Genomic DNA, 25,454 nt, shown 5'->3' with positions numbered 1-25,454 from the left:
TAATAAACAGTGGCAGTAAATGTAGTTGCCAATGGCTAATTTTGGTAAGCTAGTAACCGCATTGCTAAGCTTACTAATAAGAACAGTGAAAACAAGCTTTGGTGACATTGTGTGTAACCCAGATGTGCTATGTTCATTTTAACCCAGATAATGACTCATATCGCCCAATGAATCCATTTCATCCGTAGAGTTTAATGGGTTAGCTTGTCGCCTTGTGAATAGGAAGTTTTGAGATTCAATCTTCTGTGATACAAACTTTTCCTTGCTAGATTTTAATTGCTACAGCTAGACAGATACCGAACAATGACAGACGATGACAAACTTTGAGATTCATAAGATTTGAAAGATCTTTAATAAACTCAAATCTATAGATCTTTCAGATCTATATACATGTCGATTTTTCAGATCTGAAAAAGATATATATATATATATATATATATATGCATAAATATATACCATATGTGTCATGATCACAGAAACCACGGTTAAATCGGGATTATAAGGTTTAGAGTTATCTACACTAGCAGAAGGAGAAAATTCTCACAGTTATTTTGCAAAAAAGAATTTTGATTCTAGTTTAATTACAGCAGATTTTATGGACAATAAACTGAATGCACGCTTACCATTAGTACGAAAACATAGTTTCGAGAAAACTGATATTAAAGTTTGAGAAACGAAAACCAATGCACAATTTTGTTTACGATTCAAAACGTCATAGCAACCAATATTAAGAGGTTGTGATATTTATCTAGATTTCTGTCTTTATATTCAAAACATTATGCTAAATTTCAAAACCTAAACAGACTTTGTCTGGTTGTCATAGAATTAGCTGTATATCTATGAGAAAATGTATTACTTAATTTTGCAGATATTAAAAACAGCTTGGCAGTACCGCAATATTGAGAACAACCTTAGTATGATCAACAAAATCTTTAAAAAAATAATAACAGTAACATATTGCACACCATTGGTCACTATATACTTCGATCTTGTAAATTCGAATAATTATTCTTATAATTAAATATTGTAATAATCTTATAAAAATCGTTAGGAATATATCATCGTCATTCCCTTTACTTTTATTGCTTTTGAGATCAGTTGGAATACCAAAGTACTCATTATAAGTGTCCAAAATGTCAGACTTATCTTTCAAAATGGCAAAAAAGAAACGATTACCGTTTGTCGGACTTTATTTTTCAGTACTTTCTGTTTAGCATTGTAACGGTTTTAAGGTTTTTTTCCGAGGGTTAAAAACATTTAATATCTAAACTGACTTCTGATTCAGAAAGATCACTCTTTGATTGGTTCAGATGCACGTGTGTTACAGAGTTTATTACCAATATTAAAATAAATATTTTGCCATACAGAAATTGTTACAAATAACTAGCTAATTATACATCATATATGTAGAAAGCTGGGGATGTTGATATGTGTGTACTTTTGGCAAGCGCAATAGTGAAACCTACTTTCACTGTATAAAAATTTGTTTTTTTTAGATAGGCTTCTGTGTATATATCATGTATGTACGTGACTATGATAACCATATACATGCATACTGCATATACATATCCAAAAAGTCAAACATAATTAGAAACAGACTTGACATTTTTGTAAATTACCTTATATTTGTTTTATGAATAATCATAACATATGGAAATATTTACCTGTTCATCTCTAGTTCGGTGTAACTGACCAACAAGCTCCTTAGTCTTTATTTCATAGTCTGAGAGTATTCTGATGCTGCGCTTGAGAAGACTCGATACCTCCCCATCCTTAACCCAAGCCTCAGTTTTCACTTCATCTCTTTTTGTCTTTAGTAAATTCACCAATTTTTCTAGGTTGATGGTGACATGTGCAGAACCTGTAATGGTTGAGTTAATAAACAGTCAACATGTTAATTCTAAAAAATATGGAGTTACACTTACTCTGTAAGAATTTCAGCAAGAAATCTACAAAAACTGTGAGCAAAGATTGAGTAAAAACAAAAATAGCCTTTATATTACAAATTACCGAGCAACTAAGCATCACAATAAAGTAATATGAGGAGAGGTTGCAAAGTCATCAACCATTCAAATTATACCTTATCTACTTACAGCGTTTAATTTAATTGAAACTTTTATCATTAGCCATGAAAAACTGTTTCGCGACATTCTACGCCTATTCCAAGTACACTATTCAAAGTACACCTTAGACCTTATTTACTTGATTTCCGGCTACCTTGTCTACATATAGAGATTTTTAGCATTTGTGTAAGCTCACTCAGTGGTCATGTATGAATAATACCTTTCATAAAGTGATTCAATAAAGACCGCATCAGCTTATAAAATAGTTTTATGCAAGTAATGTCTATTTATAGAATGCCTCTACATCAAAGTAATTAATGGAGTTATTTCTAATTCAGAGTTATTCAATTTCACTCCTACTAATCTAAAAATGATTTGCTATAAATAACAATAATTCATAGAGTGAAACAACTCATATCACATCAATTCCCAATAGAGGTGGAACGAGACATCTCGAGTATCCACCTGTCTCGTCTCGTATCGGTCTCGTCTCGACATAACTATTGCCAAACTCGACACAGGAAATAGAACTAAAGCGCCTGCGCACAGCTGTTAAAACATGGCTTCTCACGATAACAACAACTCTATATAATGTAATGGATTGCGGGCAACTGCCTTTAAAGTTATACCCGGTTTGTTACTACCTGCTGTTATTGATTATGTTAGCCACCGAGTCTAATCATGTAGTCAGGACAACGGCCCTGTTAATATATTGTAGTCCGGTTCTATATCTTTAAAACAGATACCGGGTCGTATCCAAATACCCTCTGGATAATTTCTACAAGACAGTGTCTCGAGTCTCGTCTCGAACTTAAAAAACCTGTCTCGTTCCACCTCTAATTCTCAAATAGTTAATCAAAGAGTACACTAATTTGTAGAATGATGCTGTTGCGATGCTGTTTCAAATGCAATCACCATTAATTCCATGAAAATGCTATAATAAAAAAATCTCTGCAATCCTATTAACAATGGAAGCAAAAAATAATAATAAGGGTATTTTTGACTAATTATAAGTTTTATATTAGTTGATATGAAAACTCATGCAATAATACTTATAACAGCAGCAGATTTTGTTAAAGAGTTACTGATATGGTTTATTATTCCGTAAAACTGAAACATTAAATCATCATATTCACTCAATCAAATGTACAAACAAGACATATTATGCCAATTCAACCGTTGTCTACATACTGTGGCATTAAAAACAAAAATGACATGCACCCTTTTTAAAATTCAGATATCATTAGAAGATACAAAAGATATAACATGCTGGCTACACTTTTATTAATTCAAAATTACATACCAAAAGAATTTACAAACATCTAATAATAAAACTATATACCTGTATCCAGATCTCCACTGGTGTAACATCAAGTGAACTATAGTCATACCTCTATATACGAGAAACTCAAGATGACAGCTCGCTTTTTAGCAAGTTTCTTCCTTGACATACGAGAGTATGAGCCGATTCTCAATGGTCACTACACTATAAGGCCGAGTACGCGGGAGGCTGCTATCGAGAACAGCAGCGCTTGGTCTTTCTCTTTGAATCATTTAAAAACTTTTTAACAGGTTGGCTAAAAGTTGCAGTGAACGCGAGGCAAGATCACATAACCAGAAATTGATACTAAAAATATGGCAACAAAATTAAAGTTTCTTAAAAGATTAAACTTAAGCTTCAAATGTGTGTTTAGGAAAGTAAATTCAATATACTTATATTCAAGGTTTTTATTAAACATGGTCATAAAAGTTTAGTGTACCGAACGCGTGCTCTCAAGTCACTCAAACGATCGTTACCAACAACATCTGTCTCAAAAGTCAAAACTCCATTCGATAGTGTACATAGTGATGTTACAGTTTATTGAAGATCATAAGAACTGAATAAGTATATGTAACTTTGTTAGTGTACTGAACTACAAAAAACTCAAAAACCCTTTCCCACCGTAATACCCTATTTAGAGGGTTTTTAATCATTTGGTAACAAATCAATTTTTCTTTTGTTATTGTGTATAGTAATAAGTGTGTTAAGATGCAGATAAACTGATATACGAGCTCAGTCCCACAACACATTAGACTCATATGTCAACATATGGTTGTAGTCTTCTAGGTTTGCAAGTACGCAAAAAAATTCATTGAATAAAAAGTAGATGTACACATGTGCATACGTGTATGTGTCTACAAGCAGAGTCATAATGGCTAACTAACCACAATAGGATTTAATGGTTGTATTTCTACAACTTGAAAAAAGAGCTATAATTTATTATGGCTACAATTATTATTAGCAATAACAGTGTTCTAATCCACAAGGCTTTACCTATAGCATTAATATAGTGATACTAGCGTCGGAAAATAAATTTATAAACTCACAAACACTAATGCAGACGAAAGTGCTTATAAACCCCAGTCTAGAGCCTGTCGCTACAGTACTTACTATCAACACATCCTTTTGTACCATCCATACATGTCACACACAGTACTTGACAGCAAGTTGAACACCCCATTGTGATTGGTTTATCCTGATGTGTAGCACAATTGCGTTCTACCAAAACTCTAGCCTTGTTATTGTACTCGGTAATGTCAAGAACATCTTTATGTTGAGGGAAAAACTGACTGTGTGGCTACAACGAAGAATAAAAACATAAAGAATATAATATAAACGCCTAATTAAACAGCAAGAGTTAAATAAGTTGAGTTAAACTCATGATAATTTATTCTGAAACTCACCTGAAGGTGTTTACCACACATATTCCTACGGCAGGTTGTACAATAGCTCACTGCTGGCTCTGGTTCTGTCTTATTGTCTACACAAGTATCACAAAGTTGTGAGCTGTCTTCTTCTTTCATTGCAGGCGGCAACCTTGCTAATGTCACATCAAATACGGCTCTGAAAGTAACGACATAATGTTAATAGACTGCAATGACAATGAATTTTTAAATATAAGCAAAAAAACGAGAGCACAAACATTTTTTGTAATATTACCACTTTGAGTATTGACTATATTATTAAAAGTATTAATGTTTTGCTTTCCTTTGCTTTTTTTTAAGGTGATCTGATTGAAAAATGTTTCAAGGGTAAAATTGACAAAACATGATTGTGGTTAGAGAATCATATGTAGGGCAATGCGTGATTATGACACTTATAGTTGCACTTCGTCAAAGAGACTGACAGAATAAATAGGAGAGACGTAAAATGCTGCTACTTTGACGCAGCAGCTGATATAAATAACAAGAGGGATAGGCAGCTACGCAACTGGTGACATCATTTCAGAACATAGTTTTCTTCTGGGCTTTTTAATCACAATCAAGTTTTGTTAATTTCAATCTTCATATATGTCAGATTACCTCAAACGTTAAAACATTCTCAAACAATAAAAAAACACCAATATTTTCTAATAAACCTACTAAAAATTTATGGAAATTTATTTTCAACAACCGATGTATAGCAAATTATCAAAATGCAGAAGATAAAAAGTCGTATTTATTTTTGATTAATGTGGAAAAATGATGAGTGTTTCGAAAAAGAGAAATATGGTGTATGAACCAAGTGTTAAGAAGAAGGCGAGAGGGAGGAGATAGAGGAGAGAGAGGAGCAAAAAACAAAATCAAAAAAAGAGAGAAAAAGAGAAGGGAGAGAAAAGAGATGAAAAAGAGAGAGAGAGAGAGAGAGAGCAAGAAATTAAAGAGAAAACAAAGAGAGAGATAGGAAAGAGAAATGAGGAGTCAAATAGAGAAGAAATATAGAGGAAAAAGAAAAATATGAGAGCGGTGGCGAGAAAGGGGAGAAATAGACGAGAGAAAGGAGAGAGAGGAAAAAGAAAAAGGAAGGAGAGAGAGGAAAGAACGAAAGGAGAGTGACGAGAGAGAGAAAAAGAAAGGAAAGAGAGTGCCCAGACCCAAAACTGAACTACCGATCAGACAGCTACAAATTCACATACAAAACGCTTAAAAATATTCCTACTAACTATTAATATGTAACACATTTGGTTAGTAGCTACTTCAGAGTGTTAATATTTGCCAACACAAAAGTTAGCAGCATAATCATTATTTAGTTAGCGTTTTAAGCAGTAACATATTTTTAAAGCACCCCAGTTAGCATCAATAGTTGCTTACGTGTATTGTGAGTCAACCCTCATTTTAAGGTAACAAGGTCATTTTGTTCCCTAAACATGAGACACCAATGTTGATGCTGTAGCAAAATGCAGTTGAAATAGAATGTACAATAATGTACATGCGCTAACCCTATGCATAATAGATGAATTAAACAACATAGTTATTCAAATAATTTTTTAGTTCATAACTGTTGCAAATGTCAGTTTTCCTTAATTAAAATACATGTAGTTCTAAAAAGCCTGGCAAGACTGAACTTTTTTCATGTCAATTTAATTTTCTGTAAAACTATCAGCCATTATTTGCTTCTTGTGGAGACAGTCACTGAAGGGATTAATTGTAGAGCAAACTTGGTAATAAATATAACGCTTACTAAACTTTGCGTTAACCAAAAGGTCTAATGCAAACGGAAGTACTCACTATAATGAGTCATTGCACAAATAAGTTATAGAGGATAACTCCTTGTCAGCAACTAGGCACAATTCTCCCTAATTGAACAACCTCGTATACTAACCCTAAATTGAACATGAATTAAAAGCAGTTGCTGATTTTAATGTGACTTCTAGACTATCTAAGCAAAAAGTGAGGCCGGACAATACTAAACAAAACATAAAGTGATAAGGAGTGCACTAATAACAATCATTTATAAGTCTTTTGTAATTTCTCCATATTTGAGCCTCATACTATTAAAAAGCTGTATAACTTCAGCAGATGATTTCAAACATTTTATAACTTACTTGCAAGTACCACACTTGACGATCCTATTAGCTTCAAAGTCTCCCACAAGACAAGGGTAGCAATGGACATGATGACAAGGGAGTGACCTTGGATCCACTAGCTGCTCATCTTTCTCCATGCAAAATCCACACACTACAGACTTTGTAGCCATTTATTTCTTGAGCACTCTGTAGATACAAACAATGTATCTCACTAGAAACAAAGAAGGTTTACTGATAGACAACTTTACTCATTTACTCATATGTGGCCTTTGTAACAGTAGGCAAGGCTGAGTCAGTTGAAGAGCTCAGATTTTACACAGACAGAATAGTGCTGGTCTGTTTTATTACTCACATCTATGTATATGTTTTTGATAGTCTTGATAGCCCTTTAATAATAAATAAATAAAACCAATATGTTTAAAATACGCGTGTTAAATAAAACACTTGATTCTTCGTAAGATCTTTCTATTAGACTTGTCATGATAATACGCTCATGCGTATGTATTAAATATGACCTCACTGTGCTAACTGAAAGCACTATTTTGCGCTTTTGGTGTAACTTCGTAAGGACAAACATTCTTAATCCACTTAGCTTGCATACCTACTGCTCAAAGTATTGTCTATAGAAATACGCTGACAAGATGTCAGTTGATTGCTGTCCATAGCTACAAATTTCACTACATCTAATGTTACTCCAACCTAATGTATTTACATATAACTTTAGGTAGCTGGTCCAACTCACTATATATTGAAGGAGAAAAGAGTGGAGGTTTCTGTTTGTCTGTGTTTACCATTTACTTCTACACTAAAAAGTTAATGCATGATTGCTTGATCATTAAAAGCTAGCTGTACCAAATTTTAGTTGAATCTCAGAAAGTGTATATTATATATATATGTATATAATGTGTATAATATATCTATATATATTTATATATATACAGTATATATTATTCTATCAGTTGCCATTGTTTTTTATGTTTGAAGTTGCCTGAATTTTTGCTAGCAATAAAATTCATTATGATCTGTATAAAAAATTCATGCTGATGCTTGGCTAAAGCAAAGATCATATATTTATTGCTCACCGACTCTTTTCATAAACGCTACTATATATGCCACAATAAAACTACCTGTTTGAATATGAGCGTTTCAAAAAGAAATCTCATAAAAACGCTTATATCTCCGGACCGGGTTTGTCTACCAAAACAAAAGTGCCATCAAATTTTAGCTGATGTTTTAGCTGTATATCGGTGTTAAATTCATTTGAGTTATTTCAGTAATGCAATTACATCTTTAATAAAAACAGTTGTTGAAAAAAGTATAAGCTTATACATAATGTAAATTACACCAATTATACCAATGCCTAATAATTGAAAACGCAAAAAATACAATGTATCAACTATAGTTGAATTCAAACTAATTAAATATAAATTTTTTTATACACATGTGAGCAACTAATGTTAAAGGTTTCTTTGTATGCGCTCAGTAAAAGCATAAATTTGAATTTTGAAAGCGTATGCAAAAAATTGTCCTAATATTTTATGAAGCAAGATAACTTTCACGGCTACAACATCTAAAAAGCTTCTATGATAGATGGACAAGTTTTCGGGGTTGTATGAATTGGAATTTAGTTGGTATAAGTTTGTTATGTACATTAAAATTAATACTTAAAGACTTTCTCATAGCAGCCCTATTTACCATATATGTTAACCGAACTGACTTAAACGAACCTCTACCCAAGTGAAAAGCTCCTCGACTTAACTATCAAGGAAGTCCCTATTTCTCTAACTGAAAAAAAACTGAAGAGTTGCATTACAATATTTAACCCAACGAACTAATTTTTGCTGTCTTGTTTTAGACCAGTAACATAAATGGGTTGATGCAAGTCGGAGAGCATCCCTAGCTTTTATGAAAAATGTCGATCAATAAATATAATTAACGTTTTCATCTAGCATACTTTTTCTCATTAACACTATGACCAATTAAAGTAATACTCGCTAATGATGCCACACCCGACCGTCAAGATTATACGGGAGCTACCCTAAGTCTGACTAAGCTGGACCGAAGACTGGCCCTGACGAATTTGGGACCGAACACAGGTCCGTAGAATCAGACCGAATACTGGCCTCGTAGGATCAGACCGAATACTGGCCTCGTAGGATCAGACCGAATACTGGCCTCGTAGGATCAGACCGAATACTGGCCTCGTAGGATCAGTCCGAATACTGGCCTCGTAGGATCAGACCGAATACTGGCCTCGTAGGATCAGACCGAATACTGGCCTCGTAGGATCAGACCGAATACTGGCCTCGTAGGATCCGACCGAATACTGGCCTCATAGGATCAGACCGAATACTGGCCTCGTAGGATCAGACCGAACGCTGGCTTCGTAACCTGGTTGCCGGTATACCCCAACACGGTAACTCCTGAACAAAACTCTTGGAAGTTAGAGTTACTCGGCTTCAGGCATGAAATTATCCAACTATTATTAAATGTCTAGTTCCTATTAGTTGGCAGAACACTTGTCTGGCTGAGGTGGTGCACTAGCGTGGATGCAGCTGTGGTTCGCTGTCTAATACCACATGCCTACGCACAGCGTTACAGACTCGCCAAATCTGTCTGTCGTCCCTCAAAGCCTTGTGTGGCTGCAGCTATGAAACGCAGTCTTAAGCCACGGCTTATGAGGAGAAGACAAAACAAATAAAGCTAGTGCTCCCTACTAGATAGTCTGCTATGAATCAATTAACAACACTTTGAGAAAGCGTCAAAGTTTATTTACAAACATCAGCACAAAGCACAACACGAGCAGAACACTCTAACAACACGATTGCATGTTCTTATATACACACAAAAATGGCAAAAACTAAGATAATTGGTTAAAATAATATAGGTCAATTTTACTGACTGTAATTGGTTACACGCATGGATAAGACAGCAAAACGATAAGATCCAGTCAAATCTTACCACAAAAGTTAGCGCAAACAAACAAAACGAGTGTCTATTACCTCCGCTTTACAAGTCCTCTCTCCGATACGCCCGCTTATTACCCATAAATACCGTAAGCTAGTTCTAACATGCTAATTCTAATGCTCCTCCAAAGCGAGTAGTCTTCGCGATCTGACCTGACTCTCGTGATCGACTCGGACTATAGCCTATAGTTCCGAGCTGATTTTTCCCCCAAAGGGCCCTCTTCAGGGCCACCACCTTGTACAAGAGTGTTGTTCATCTGGCTATGAGCGTTTACTTCACTACCCCCAACAAGAACTGAATTCTGTCCCAGAATAGCTACTTCTTTGTCAACCGGAAACATCTCCTGAGCCTTACACAGGTCCAAGTGGAACTCATCTAGGTATCTGGGTCGACGAGACTTCCTCTTTCCTCGGGGTGACTTCCACACCTGCTGTCTCTGAACGGCACTTGCGACCTGGCGGCCTATGTCATGGCTTTCTTGGGTGTCTTCATTTGTATCTGATTGAGCTGGAGTTTCCTCCATTTGCGATTGTTCCCCTCCCTGCCATAGCCGGATACGTCCTTCGTGTTGAACGGATAGCTTGCCATTTCGGCTCATCTCGTAACTCTGATATGGAAGCACTGCCGTAATGTGGTATGGACCAATGTATTTGGGCTGAAGTTTTTGGCCCCTCCCAGTAGGTTTATAGAAGGATTTCAACCACACCTTATCCCCAACCATATATTTTGATGGTTCTTCACTATCTGAGACTCGAGGCATTAGCTGTTCCCTTCGAAGTTTTTCTCCAGCTATTTGTAAACGCTCCTGGAGTTGCTGGGCATAATCTTCTTGCAGCACGGATTCCTCCCGTTCTTCATGGAGTAGATCAGGTGGTAGTCGCGTTTCTCTTCCGAGCATCAAATAATTCGGTGTTTCTTCTGTCATCCGGTGGGGCGTGGCACGTAGGGTTCTCATAATTTGTGGCAAAAGCTCATCCCATTCTCGATGCTCTGAATCACGCAATAGGGCACGCAGGGAATTTCCTACCGTTCGGTTTAATCTTTCTACCACCGAGTTCCCTTGTGGGTGATAAGGTGCCGTCTTGGTCTTCTTACAGTTCCAGAGCTTGCAGCATTCCGCTAGCAGCTGGGACTGAAATTGCGCCCCCTGATCGCTGTGTAATGTTTCAGGAATGCCGAAATATGAGAACACCCGTTCATCCAGTATTTTAGCCACGGTGGAAGCTTTGCCATCTTTAATCGGAATGGCATCATACCATCTGGTAAAATGGTCTGCCAGCACTAATATTTGCGTATTTCCCGCTTCTGTCTCAGGGAGCGGTCCGCACAAATCTACAGCAACCACTTGCCAAGGCCGGCCTGCCGTTAGATGATTCTTGGGGTGGAAGTGGCGATGGCGAGCTACCTTGGCTTGTTGACACGCTGTACATGACGCCACGAATCTTCGGATGTCTCCAGTCATACCAGGCCAATACCATTTTCGGCGAATAGCTAGTAGGGTTTTGTTGACTCCCAGGTGTGCCTGGTTATGATTTTCAGTCATGATTGGCAACCGCCGTTCCTGAGGGCACACAGTTTGGTAACTTCTATGGCGCCCATCTGGCAATTGGATCCGGAGAGCCCCGTTTGGGCCTATCTCCAAAAATTCTTTTCTTGACCACAATTTGAGAGTTTCTGCCGATGCATGCTTTTCATCAATAGCACCTGCTGATTTCACGGCCTGTAGGACTGGTCCAATGTGTGGGTCAGCCAATTGTTCGGAGGTTATTTTTGACTCTTGAATCTCTGGGTTGTCTAAGGCACTCAACTTAATCTCCCCTGTCAACCTAGCACATTGCTTGCAGTCCTGACACTCTTGGCGACTCAACCCATCAGCGTTGTTGTGCTTGCGACCGGAACGATGAGCCAAGGAAAAGTCGAATTCTGACAGTGTTTCCATCCAACGTGCAAGTTGACCAGTTGGAACAGAGGTTCGTAAAAGCCAGAGAAGTGAGGCATGGTCCGTTCGTATCTCAAACTTCCTGCCGTATAGTTGTGGCCGGAAATGGTTTACTGCCTTGACTATGGCCAGAAGCTCCTTGCGGGTGACACAATAGTTCATTTCTTCCGGGGAAAACATTTTGGAGTAGTAGGCGACAACCTTCTCACCTTCCTTTTGCTTTTGGGAGAGAACAGCTCCAGTTCCCACCTGACTGGCATCTGTGTCCAAAATGAAGGGTAAAGTGTAATCTGGGTAAGCTAAAATAGGAGCTGATGTCAGCTTCTCTTTGAGTATATCAAAGGCTCTTTGACAATTTTCATCCCAACGGAACTTTGCCTCCCGTTTACAAAGTTGACTGAGTGGCCTTTGGAGTTCGGAGAACCCGGCAATAAACCGACGATAGTACCCGCAAGTTCCCAGAAAAGCCCGCACATCAGTCTTGTGCTGCGGTACGGGCCAATTTCTAACAGCTGCAACCTTCTCTTGGTCTGTTGCCACCCCATCTGCACTGACAACATGTCCCAGGTAGTTTACTTGTTTTGCAAAAAGCGTACATTTGCTCGGCTTCAATTTCAGCCCCGCAGCCTTCAGTCGGGTGAATACTTCTTCCAACCTACTGAGATGGCTGTCCAAATCTTTGGAAAACACGATTATATCATCTAGATATATAAGCAGAGTTCGCCAGTGTAGCCCTCGCAGTACTCGTTCCATTAGTCTTTCAAATGTCGATGGAGCTGAGGTTAGACCAAAGGGGAGGACTTGCCATTCCCACAAACCAGAACGTGTGGCGAAGGCTGCCTTCTCTCGAGCTCCCTTAGCTAGCCCCACCTGCCAATATCCGGATGTCAAGTCCAAGGTGCTAAACAAGCGGCTCCCGCCAAGAGCATCCAGACTGTCGTCTATGCGCGGGAGGGGGTAAGCATCTTTTTGTGTGACCTCATTTAGCTTACGATAGTCGACACAAAAACGCCAACTGCCATCTCTTTTTTTTACCAGCACCACTGGAGAGCTCCATGCACCATGACCTTCCTTGACCAGGCCATGTGCTTTTAGTTCTTCAACTTGCTTTTCAATCTCTTCCTCTTGCACAGGCCCATGTCTATACGGTCTTTGTTTGATAGGCCTAGCTCCAGTGTTGAGATTTATGTCATGTTGTACAACATCCGTTCGACCCAGATCAAATTTCTCTCTGCTAAATACTGCGTGATGTTTGCTGAGCAGATTCCTTGCTTTTACAGATCCTTCTTGATCCAGACCTTCACACCATCTGCAGACAATATCCTCCCAGTTTTTGTCTGGTATGTCTGGGGTGGCCATGTCTAGGCTTTCTATTGCTTGCACTGCTGTACAAACCGCAATCCGTTTGCCCGCAGGAATGGTCACTGGATGATCGCTATAGTTCATCACCCGTATGGGTAAGAGCTGCCCATTAGGGCGGTGCAACGAGCTAGCCACTACCACTCCTGGGGCTGCTTGAGTGGTTTCAATACACCCAGCCCCATGTACCCAGACACGATTTAGTCGGGCCTGTATGACCAATTCTGTTTGCGGAGGAATCCTGCTCGCGTGTCTGGCTTGCACCCCAACCTGTAAGGGTTCTCCCTCTTTTGAGCAACAGCTGACTTTGATACCATCGCATTGGAACTGGCAAGTTTTAAAGTCGATTGAGCTGTCATGCTCCTGGAAAAAGTTGAGCCCCAATAAGGCGTGGTTGTTGATGTCCGCCACCCAGAATGGTGCACTTACTTGTAGACGACCCAGCTTAAAGGTTAGTGTTGTGACCCCATCTAACCGGATCTCCTCCCCATTAGCGAGCACCCCGCGACCTCGGGTGGGCGATACCGGTGTGTAACAACTTCGTGGCAAGGTCTCCAGCACCGCGGTTGGAATGACGGATTGTGTACAACCACTGTCGAGTAGCATGGGCATAGTTTTGTTCTCAAACCTGGTAGGAACAAATAGAGCAGATGTGTGCCCTCCAATGTTAAATACAATGGTTTGCCGGATAGGGTCCTGTTCAGCAGGGCTCAGGCTTGACCCTGCTGAACATTGCCATTTTCCGCTTGCAGCTTTGGGGCTGGTCTAGGCATGGTCGGACAACTCCTGGCCATATGCCCAGTCTTTTGGCAACGGTAGCATGTAATTGGTGTACGCCTGGGCTGTATCTGTGTTAAGGCAGCGCTCAGCTGCTTTTGCATTTGCGCCTGCGAAGCTACCATTTGCTCGATTAAGGCGGCCTGAGCTGCAACTTCCTTCCGCAGGCAACTCACTTCATCTGTCTCGACCTGGTTTATGCGATTGGGTCCTCCAAAATTTAGCTCCCCAAACGACTGTACAAGCTCAACAACCTCTTCATAACTGTCAGGAGTACGATGGCGCAGCTCCCATGAAAGCGGCTGACATCCCGATGGCAACGCATTGGTAAGTTCCTTAATGGCTCTTTTCTCTTGCTGTGTATCATCCAGCTCCGGAAAAGCTTTTTCTACCAATTTGCGCACATAAGCAGCAAATTCATGAACATTGTCATTCGCCTTCCACTTCAATGATTTCAATAGCTTCACTGCGCTATCTTCACTCAAACGGTAGCGGGAGGTTAACTGAGTACACATCCCCTCGAAGGATGTTGCTGTTAGTCCCTTTTTAGCAGGCCCCGATATCGCCATCTGAAATCTAATAGCAGCTTCTGGCTCCTCCCACTGCATTAACTGTGCAATTCGCGTGAACTGGTGTATAAATGTATCGACATCAGAGGTCCCATCAAACGTAGGTGTAGGTAGATTTGCCCTTTTTGATGCCTTCATTAGGTGTACAGTTTCTTCCGCCATATGATTCACATCAGCTGCTATGGCTCCCATCTGTCTTGTAATCGAGCTATTTCCAATAGCTGCCCTGGTTCGCGATGATATTGGTGAGGCTTGGGGTGTCGACATCCTCCTGTTTTATGTGGGTTCTCTGATCTTTCTTCAGCAAGATCCCACTGCTGCCACCAATAAAGTAATACTCGCTAATGATGCCACACCCGACCGTCAAGATTATACGGGAGCTACCCTAAGTCTGACTAAGCTGGACCGAAGACTGGCCCTGACGAATTTGGGACCGAACACAGGTCCGTAGAATCAGACCGAATACTGGCCTCGTAGGATCAGACCGAATACTGGCCTCGTAGGATCAGACCGAATACTGGCCTCGTAGGATCAGACCGAATACTGGCCTCGTAGGATCAGTCCGAATACTGGCCTCGTAGGATCAGACCGAATACTGGCCTCGTAGGATCAGACCGAATACTGGCCTCGTAGGATCAGACCGAATACTGGCCTCGTAGGATCCGACCGAATACTGGCCTCATAGGATCAGACCGAATACTGGCCTCGTAGGATCAGACCGAACGCTGGCCTCGTAACCTGGTTGCCGGTATACCCCAACACGGTAACTCCTGAACAAAACTCTTGGAAGTTAGAGTTACTCGGCTTCAGGCATGAAATTATCCAACTATTATTAAATGTCTAGTTCCTATTAGTTGGCAGAACACTTGTCTGGCTGAGGTGGTGCACTAGCGTGGATGCAGCTGTGGTTCGCTGTCTAATACCACATGCCTACGCACAGCGTTACAGACTCGCCAAATCTGTCTGTCGTCCCTCGAAGCCTTGTGTGGCTGCAGCTATGAAACGCAGTCTTAAGCCACGGCTTATGAGGAGAAGACAAAACAAATAAAGCTAGTGCTCCCTACTAGATAGTCTGCTATGAATCAATTAACAACACTTTGAGAAAGCGTCAAAGTTTATTTACAAATATCAGCACAAAGCACAACACGAGCAGAACACTCTAACAACACGATTGCATGTTCTTATATACACACAAAAATGGCAAAAACTAAGATAATTGGTTAAAATAATATAGGTCAATTTTTCTGACTGTAATTGGTTACACGCATGGATAAGACAGCAAAACGATAAGATCCAGTCAAATCTTACCACAAAAGTTAGCGCAAACAAACAAAACGAGTGTCTATTACCTCCGCTTTACAAGTCCTCTCTCCGATACGCCCGCTTATTACCCATAAATACCGTAAGCTAGTTCTAACATGCTAATTCTAATGCTCCTCCAAAGCGAGTAGTCTTCGCGATCTGACCTGACTCTCGTGATCGACTCGGACTATAGCCTATAGTTCCGAGCTGATTTTTCCCCCAAAGGGCCCTCTTCAGGGCCACCACCTTGTACAAGAGTGTTGTTCATCTGGCTATGAGCGTTTACTTCACAATCACTAATGAAAATTTTGAGCAAAAACTATTTCTTCGCAGAATTACATTAAAAAAACAGTATGTAGAGAACAGTCACAGATGTGAACACTTTTAGTAGAACCTTTCGAGAGTCACCGTCACATTGAAGATCGATGTGCCAACTTTTGAAAACTAATCAAAACCTGGTGTTAAGAATTCCTGTTCACACGACATGGTCTTACCAAAGTTCTTTGAAAACAAACAACTCTAGAAATTTATAAAGATTCGTAAAATCTAAAAATGCATTAATACTCACCACCTGTCCGGGGTTGGATGGGAAAAGCTAAAAACCGTTTCAATGTTTTGAACTAGCTGGAGTCTTGTTGTCATGGGAATTCCGAAGCGATGCGAGTGAATAGTCGAGACCATAAGTATTTCAATTTTTTCACTGAATCGTCAACATAAATTAGCTCAATCTTTTGAAACCGAAGCTATAACGTCGAACGAAAACTTTTGCAATTTTGGGATATTGAATATGTCGAGTTCGACGTCAATGGTCGACCTTGCATTAGCGCAAAACCTCGCAGTGTATGCTAACGACTGGAAATCGACCCACCTGCGATCTCCAAATATTGAGTTCATTTAATCAACGTGCAATGAATGATTTCTTTTTCTCCCTCAATTCTTACAGTAAATGTTTGTTACAAAGTACATTCATACGTCGTTGCGTAAGTTACAGAAAAAGATTGGCTTCTGACAAATAACATGAATTCTTGTCTTTTGAAACCTGCCGTTTTCATTCGATAGAATTTATTCATCGTCGTTCTTAAACGGACCTACCAGCCGGCGGTGACAGGTCTATGTTCCGCACGCCCTATGTTCCGCAAGGCCCTATGTTCCGCACTTTTCCGCAAAATCGAATAAAATTTCTGAAAAGGACAAACAACTTCTAAAGCAAATGCAATTATTGCTGTTTAAATTAAAACCGTCGTTGCGAAATCACGCCGTTGAGAAAATACAAACCGCTCTGCTGAACTTGAGAGAAAATAAAAAGATCTGACGAATGAACGTTCACTAAAAATTAGTAGTGATAATACACGAATTATTAAATTAGAATACGCAAAAACCATCTTTTTCAGTCATTTTTATTTTAAAGTAATATAGATAAATTCAAAGGCTACTTAATTTTTTTATTTAGTTATAGACAAGCGTTCATGTAAGCCTACATTTCTAATTATAAAAGCCATAAACTCTGTATATCTCACTCCATAACAATATTAACATAATCATGTAAGCCTATGTTACGTACTCTGTAATATTATACAATTTTTCTTCTAGGCGTAATGTTCCACCATATGATATTGTATGCCAAGAAAACCGATGCTCTTCACTAAATGATATAGTAAATAAACATAATCATGAGGCTATGTTCCTCACTCAATTATAATACTGTATAAATATAATCATGAGGTTTATACTCCTCACTCAACTATATTATAAATATAATCATTAGGGCCAAAGTTCCTCATTCGATTATATTATAAATATAGTAATAAGGGCCTATGGTCTTAACTCTATTATATTATAAATATAATCATGTGGGCCTATGTTCATCACCCTAATATATTATAAATATAATCGTGGTGGCCTGTGGTCTACACTCTGTTATAAAGATAACCCTGATGGCCTGTGTCCTTCATTCTATTAGCATAAAAATAAAAACCGTGAAAGGCCTATGTTCCTCACTATACTTTATAATAAATATAATTATGTTATATTATAAATATTTTATTAGTTAAATTATTTATATTATTAGCTATGTATAGTTACGTATATTATAAACATAATATGTTTCTCATTTTATTATAGTATAAACATAATCATGAGAGTTTTTGTTCGTCACTCTATTTTATTATAAATGTAACAATGTTGTATTATATATATTTTATTAGTTAAATTATTTATATTATCAGCTGTATATAGTTATGTATATTATAAAATAATATGTTCTTCATTTTATTATATTATAAATGTAATCATGAGGATCTCTGTTCCTCACTCTATCATGTTATAAATATAATAATGAAGGCCTATGTTCCTCGCTCAATTATAATATAAATACAATAATGAGAGACTATGTTCCTCACTCTATTTTATTATAACTATAACAATATTATATTTTTAATATTTTATTACCTAAATTAGTTATATTATTACTAGTTACGTATATAGTTACTCACTCATAACTATATATAGTTATTTATGTTATAAATATAATATGTCCCTCATTCTATTATAATATAAATATAATCATGAAGGTCTCTGTTTCTCACTCTATTTTATTATAAATATAATAATGAGGGCCTATGTCCCTCACTCAATTATAATATAATTATAATCATGAGGGCTTATGTTCCTCACTCGATATTGTACAGCGTACTCGCTTGAGCCTATGTTCTTCACTCGAGATATTACGATATAGGTATTCACTAGGGCCTAAATTCTTAACTCTATAATGAGCATACTACACTTGCTTGGGTCTATGCTCCTCACTCAAGATTGCGCAATATACTCAAAGGGCCTATACTCCTCACTTCATAATGAGCATATTATAATCCCTTGGGTCTATGTTCCTCACTCGAAATTGGGCAATATAATTAAAGGGCCTATATTCTTCACTTCATAATGAGCATGTTTTACCCACTTTGGTCTATGTTCCTCACTCGAGATTGTGCAATATAATCAAAGGGCCTATATTTCTCACTTCATAATGAGCATGTTATACTCACTTGGGTCTATGTTCCTCACTCAAGATTGCGCAATATAATTAAAGGACCTATATTCCTCACTTCATAATGAGCATATTTTATTTGCTTGGGTCTATGTTCCTCACTCAAGATTGCGCAATATAATCAAAGGGCCTATATTCCTCACTTCATAATGAGCATGTTATACTCACTTGGGTCTATGTTCCTCACTCAAGATTGCGCAATATAATCAAAGGGCCTATACTCCTCACTTCATAATGAGCATGTTATACTCACTTGGGTCTATGTTCCTCACTCAAGATTGCGCAATATACTCAAAGGGCCTATATTCCTCACTTCATATTGGGCAATATACTCTCTTGGGCCTAGGTTTCTCACTCGATTGCTTGGGCTTATAATCCTCAATTGGTAATGCGGAACATGCTCAAAGAGGCTATGTTAGTCACTCAATCCTGATATAAATACAATCAGTAGGATCTGTGTTCTTCATTCTGTTATATCATGAATAGTCATGTGGCCGAGGTTTTTCCTTGATATTGCATGCTAGTCTTGCTAGATCATATAAAGCTCTTAAGATCTCATAAAGTCAGACACGGCCATTTTTGGCATGATTGTGAGGCGCAGCACATTTGAATGCTCCCTCGCATACTTTACAGCCTAGATGTGAACTTTTGCTGTCATTTATGCTGCTTTAGGCAGCACTTGGCACCAACTATCACTGAATGAGGTTTCATCCTTGTCATGTAATGGATTTAAAAATTATTAAATATCAAACCTGGTGTGATAACCATAATTTGACATCAAAAACTGATTTGTGATCAATTGCAAAAATCTTCTGAAGTTTTTGACACATGACATTATTGTTCGGCAAGCTCATATCTCTACTACCCTTCTACTAAAAATATGTACTGTTTTGTCTTTAGGACCAAGTTTAATGATTCTGTGAGGTTTGAAAGAAGACTACCACCTGTGACACGCGGAACTGTGACGCGCGGTACTGTGACGCGTGGGACAAAAATAACACTACGAAAAATCCAGAATTTTTCTACGTTTTGTAGTATTTAGACAACAAATTGTCATGATTTGGAGTTACAACATCTACCCATATACATGTGGTCAACCAACTAATAATTTAAAATTAGTATATATTATACTTATTTTATTTAACCGTGAATTATAAGACACATAGGATTCAAAGATTGTGAGACTTTTATGCAGTAAACAATTTTTTCTTAAAATTGTCATATTCTGCCGTTATCATTTTCTCATTTTTTAGTAAAAAGTACCACAGTGACCTGATAGTTACCCCTGGTGCAATAACTGGAGATACTTTAAGAGGAAAGTTCATCTGGGTGGTTCTTTTGTCGTTGGGGTTTGGCTGCATGAACCTCTTGCGTGCACTGTGCATGTACTTTATAGTTCAGCTACTTTCATTGGCCTTTGCTATGAGTATTTCTCCCATGTTGACTTCATAGTCATAGGCCAATGCGACCAGCATTTGTGGTGAAAACTCCATTAATGTTTGTGAAGTATCTCTTGTGGTAACTTCTTGATTAGGTTTGCTGCTTTGTGTGTGTGGAATTGGCTGCCAGGTGGGATCAATCAATCAGAGCAACATAACTATTTTTTAATTGCTATGTGATGGCACGATCGAATGCCATGAATTAAAGGCACCATGGACCAGGGTTCTTTGCATATTTGCGCAGTTTCAGTAATCTTATCTTTTGAGATAGAGAATATCTTTATTGGTTTCGCTGATTTGGAAGTTATTGTTGTTGCAGCTTTCGCAAATGACTGCAGAGTTTACGACATACTTTTTTCCGGTACACTGCCATTAGCACCTGTTGTTTATATATATATATATATATACATATATATATATATATATATATATATATATATATACATGTATGCGTCAAATAGAATTTTTTATAGGCATAGAAGTTACCAAGCTACAACAATGGATAACATTGAGGAATGTAAGTTAAGAAAATATTTTAAAACTCATTACTATCACAAACCACAAGCACACAGCAAGTTTGAATTCAATAGGATAATAATCAGCCAAGTTAAAGCTTGATAAGGGGGGATAATCTCATTTAATTAGGCAAATTTACAAAGGTGTTCATATATTCCACTATTCATATATATGAATAGTGGAACTGATAACAAACCCCAAAATGCTTTTCAAATGCATTTTTATTTATATGCAATAACTTTCATTTCAGGGAAACTGATAGTTCGCAGGCGGAAAAAATAACAGAAGTTAGAAGAACAGATTCAAAAGCTCAAGAGACAGCTGGAGCAGGGAAAATGAACAATAAATAGCTACTGGCGGGCAATAAAATATGCCGTGAATTGAATAATTTAAAATTACCCCCATTTACTTTATAAAAATCTATTGTATATTGTATTTATCATCTCAGTTGATTGATAGAGAACACTTTTATATGTAAAATTATTTATTAAGAAATAGTTCATGCCTGTTGGGACTCTCCCATGAAATTGCTAGAATGAGATCAAATCCTAAATATATTGGCTATATACATGTATAATCCAATGGTTACTTGGCTGCTTTGTTTATGATATATGTTTATAACACATTTTATTATTATAGTTACATAGTATATTATTATTACATCGATTAGCTCATTTCTTTTATTTAAATTGGGTATGTGAAGAGTAGAACATGTAAAGTAGAAAAAGGAGATATGGAAACTTTTTTAACAAGCGCTTGTTGCATCATAAGGCACTAATGTTACATAAGGATATTTTGCCAGTTTCCACTAAATAAATTACTCGGCAGTATTATCCCTTAATTGCAGTGTCCGAAGTGGAGAGAGATTCTTAGGGGTACTCTCTGTCATGCCAGGAGGGTAGTGTCCAGGGCCAACGGCCCTGCTCGCCGCTCACAGGGTGAGTCTGAGAGGGGCGTGGCCCCTCTCAGTAGAAGGAGGTCCAGGGGTACTCCCCCGAAATTTTTTTAGCATGAATGCCCCTAAATTATGCTGTTTTCCATAACTTAAAATCCTGAGTTGTGTTCAGTAAGAAATTAAAAGTGGGCTTAGCTACACAACCCGTGTGCTCTATGACTATGGAGACTCCAGGTTGTGATGTGAGTGAGTCAAAAAACCCTATGGACAGTCTACACAGACCCCAGACACAAGACAGTTCCATCTCCAAGCCACCATGAATATTATTATATGATAAGCTCAGTCACTCACTATTTTTTTAAATACAGACTCTAAATTCATGACAGTCACTAATTCTTACTCACCTTTAAAGAAGTTATCTATTGGCCCATGCTGTTTCATTATGAATTGATAGAAAACTGATTGGTTCTCAGGTTTTTAATAAAACAATCTAGTTGATCGGCTATAATAGCAAAAACTGACTGAAGAAATTAAAGATCAGTAGCTTAATTCTCTCATCCCAAACACGTGCACTGTTTTCAGTGTAACGAACTCGAGCTAATATAAGTTCAGGAAGAAAAGGACAAAACAAGTGAATATTTCACTTCATTCCGGGTTTTACCGCATTTAATAAGATACTAGCTGTGCCACCTGGCGTTGCCCGTGTAATAGAAGAGTATTTGGACAGAAAATTGATTTGTATTTAACATATTACAACATTTGCCATTCTAACTTTCAAACTACATATCATGAGAAAAGTTTTTTGTCTTATAAACAATGAGAAGTAGTGAGAGTTTTGCTATTAGGCAGCGCGAGCGAACAGGTGAGCGAACAGCTTATCGTGACGTTAGGCTATGACCCGCGTCACACGTAAAGCAGTTAGGTATTGCTCTGATATAATGCTTTATATTGGTAAGCCAGTGATTTAACTTCCATGGTCTAGTGGGCTAGGCGTAAGACTTGTGAACGATTTGGTCCGAGATCGAATCCACTTCGGTACGGAATATGAGTTTCAAGATTTTAAGATCTATAGCTGAATAACCGACATGTAGCGGTATACGATACGACGACATACTTTGAGAAATATATAGCAGATGAGCAACCTTATATGAGGGGGTACGCGTCCTGGGGAGTACCCCCACTAATTCTTCTTAGGGGTACGCCGTACCCCTGCGTACCCCCCCATTTCGAACACTGCTTAATTGCCAGATGTAACTACATGTACTTGATTCTAGTGCAGCTCTTTCGAAATACCTATTAAGTGAGGAACATAGACCCAAGGGAGTATAATATGCTCATTAGAATGTGAGGAACATAGGCCCTTTGAGTACATTGCGCAATCTTGAGTGAGGAACATAGACCCAAGCAAGTAAAATATGCTCGTTATGATGTGAGGAATATAGGCCCTTTGTGTATATTGCGCAATCTCAAGTGAGGAACATAGACCCAAGCAAGTAAAATATGCTCGTTATGATGTGAGGAATATAGGCCCTTTGAATATATTGCGCAATCTCAAGTGAGGAACATAGGCCCAAGCAAGTAAAATATGCTCATTATGATGTGAGGAATATAGGCCCTTTGAATATATTGCGCAATCTCAAGTGAGGAACATAGACCCAAGCAAGTAAAATATGCTCATTATGATGTGAGGAATATAGGCCCTTTGAGTATATTGCGCAATCTCAAGTGAGGAACATAGACCCAAGCAAGTAAAATATGCTCATTATGATGTGAGGAATATAGGCCCTTTGTGTATATTACGCAATCTCATGTGAGGAACATAGACCCAAGCAAGTAAAATATGCTCATTATGATGTGAGGAATATAGGCCCTTTGAATATATTGCGCAATCTCGAGTGAGGAACATAGACACAAGCAACTAAAATATGCTCATTATGATGTGAGGAACATAGGCCCTTTGAGTATATTGCGCAATCTCAAGTGAAGAACATAGACCCAAGCAAGTAAAATATGCTCATTATGATGTGAGAAACATAGGCCCTTTGAGTATATTGCGCAATCTCAAGTGAGGAACATAGACACAAGCAAATAAAATATGCTCATTATGATGTGAGGAACATAGGCCCATTGAGTATATTGCGCAATCTCAAGTGACGAACATAGACCCAAGCAAGTAAAATATGCTCATTATGAAGTGAGGAACATAGGCCCTTTGATTATATTGCGCAATCTCGAGTGAGGAACATAGACCCAAGGGAGTATAATATGCTCATTATGAAGTGAGGAACATAGGCCCCTTGATTATATTGCGCAATACGAAGTGAGGAACATAGGCCCAAGCGAGTGTATTGTACAATATCGAGTGAGGCCCTTTGACTATATTGCGCAATATGAAATGGAAATATAGGCCATCATGGTTATTTTTATAAAATAATTGAGTGAGAAACATGGTCCTCATGATGATTTTTATACTATTACTGTGTGAGAAACTTAGGCTTCAATCATTATATTTATATTATTATCGAGTGAGAAATATAGGTCCTCATGATTAAATTTGTAGTTAGTTAGTTAATCTTCATTGAAATAACATTAATATAAAATATAATATTATTTGCGCCTCTATTTGCAGGCAAAAATAAATATCTTCAATTATATTTCATGAGAAGGAAACTCCCCATCTGTAGGTGAGATTGTCAGATGTAAATAACGAAACGGTTATGTAGAGAGGGTAATTACAAGTAGCAAAATAAAATCATACTGGCAGCAAACAGAAATTGCTTCACGGCAAGACTTATATGCAGTGTTTATATACAAGACAATACAGAATATATTGTAATTATAAATTTAATCACATTATATTAAATAAAATAATTACAAATATAGAATTATATTTGTAATATTTTTGAGTGAGAAACATATACCTTACTGAGTGCATTGCAAAATATTATGTGATGAACATCAGCCCTTGCGAGTATACTGCACAATATTGAATGAGGAGCATAGGCCTCCATGATTTTATAGATGTTATTATTCAGTGAGGAAGATATGCTTTGATGATTTCATTAACAATCAGCGAGTAATATACGTTTTTTGATTATATTTACAAAATCAAACAATCAGAAAACAGGCTTTAGTTTTTTTATTTAATTATAATACAATCGCTTGGACAACTTATACAGTACGCATTCCTACATAAACTTGTTTATTGTATTCTTGCGTGAGAAACATCGGCAGAGCTAATGTGCTTTGACGAATCATCAGTCACTTTTACATCCGCAACGTCTAGACAGCAATAAATTTACTGATTGAGCCGTAGCGATTTGCGGAACATAGGGCCTTGCGGAACATAGGGCCTGCGGAACATAGGGCTGTCCCCCAGCCGGCTAGCGTTTTTACGAAATAAATAGATGATAGTTGCTTAAAGGCTAAATATTGCAATAGCGTGTTTGTGTATTTATATATCTTCCGTTTGTGTTATATTAACTTACAAAGTTTGCAGTTTTTGCATATATCACTATTAAAGTGCAAATACCCGCAAACTTTATTTGCACGTAGGCATATCCATAATTTATGACCTGACAGTCAGAAAGATTTTTACTAAATGTTGTTTATCAATTTTAAAATATATATACAACTTTGAGCTGTCCCATCTGAGAAAGCATGAAGTTCTGACCTTAAAGCTGGTGCTTTTGCTTGAATTGACCAAATGTTGAAGTCATGAATTTCCAATTAGGACAAGTATGTTGTAACATAACAAAG

Source organism: Watersipora subatra, chromosome 2, assembly GCF_963576615.1.
Source record: "Watersipora subatra chromosome 2, tzWatSuba1.1, whole genome shotgun sequence".
NCBI lineage: Eukaryota > Metazoa > Bryozoa > Gymnolaemata > Cheilostomatida > Watersiporidae > Watersipora > Watersipora subatra.
This window is presented reverse-complemented; position numbering follows the sequence as displayed.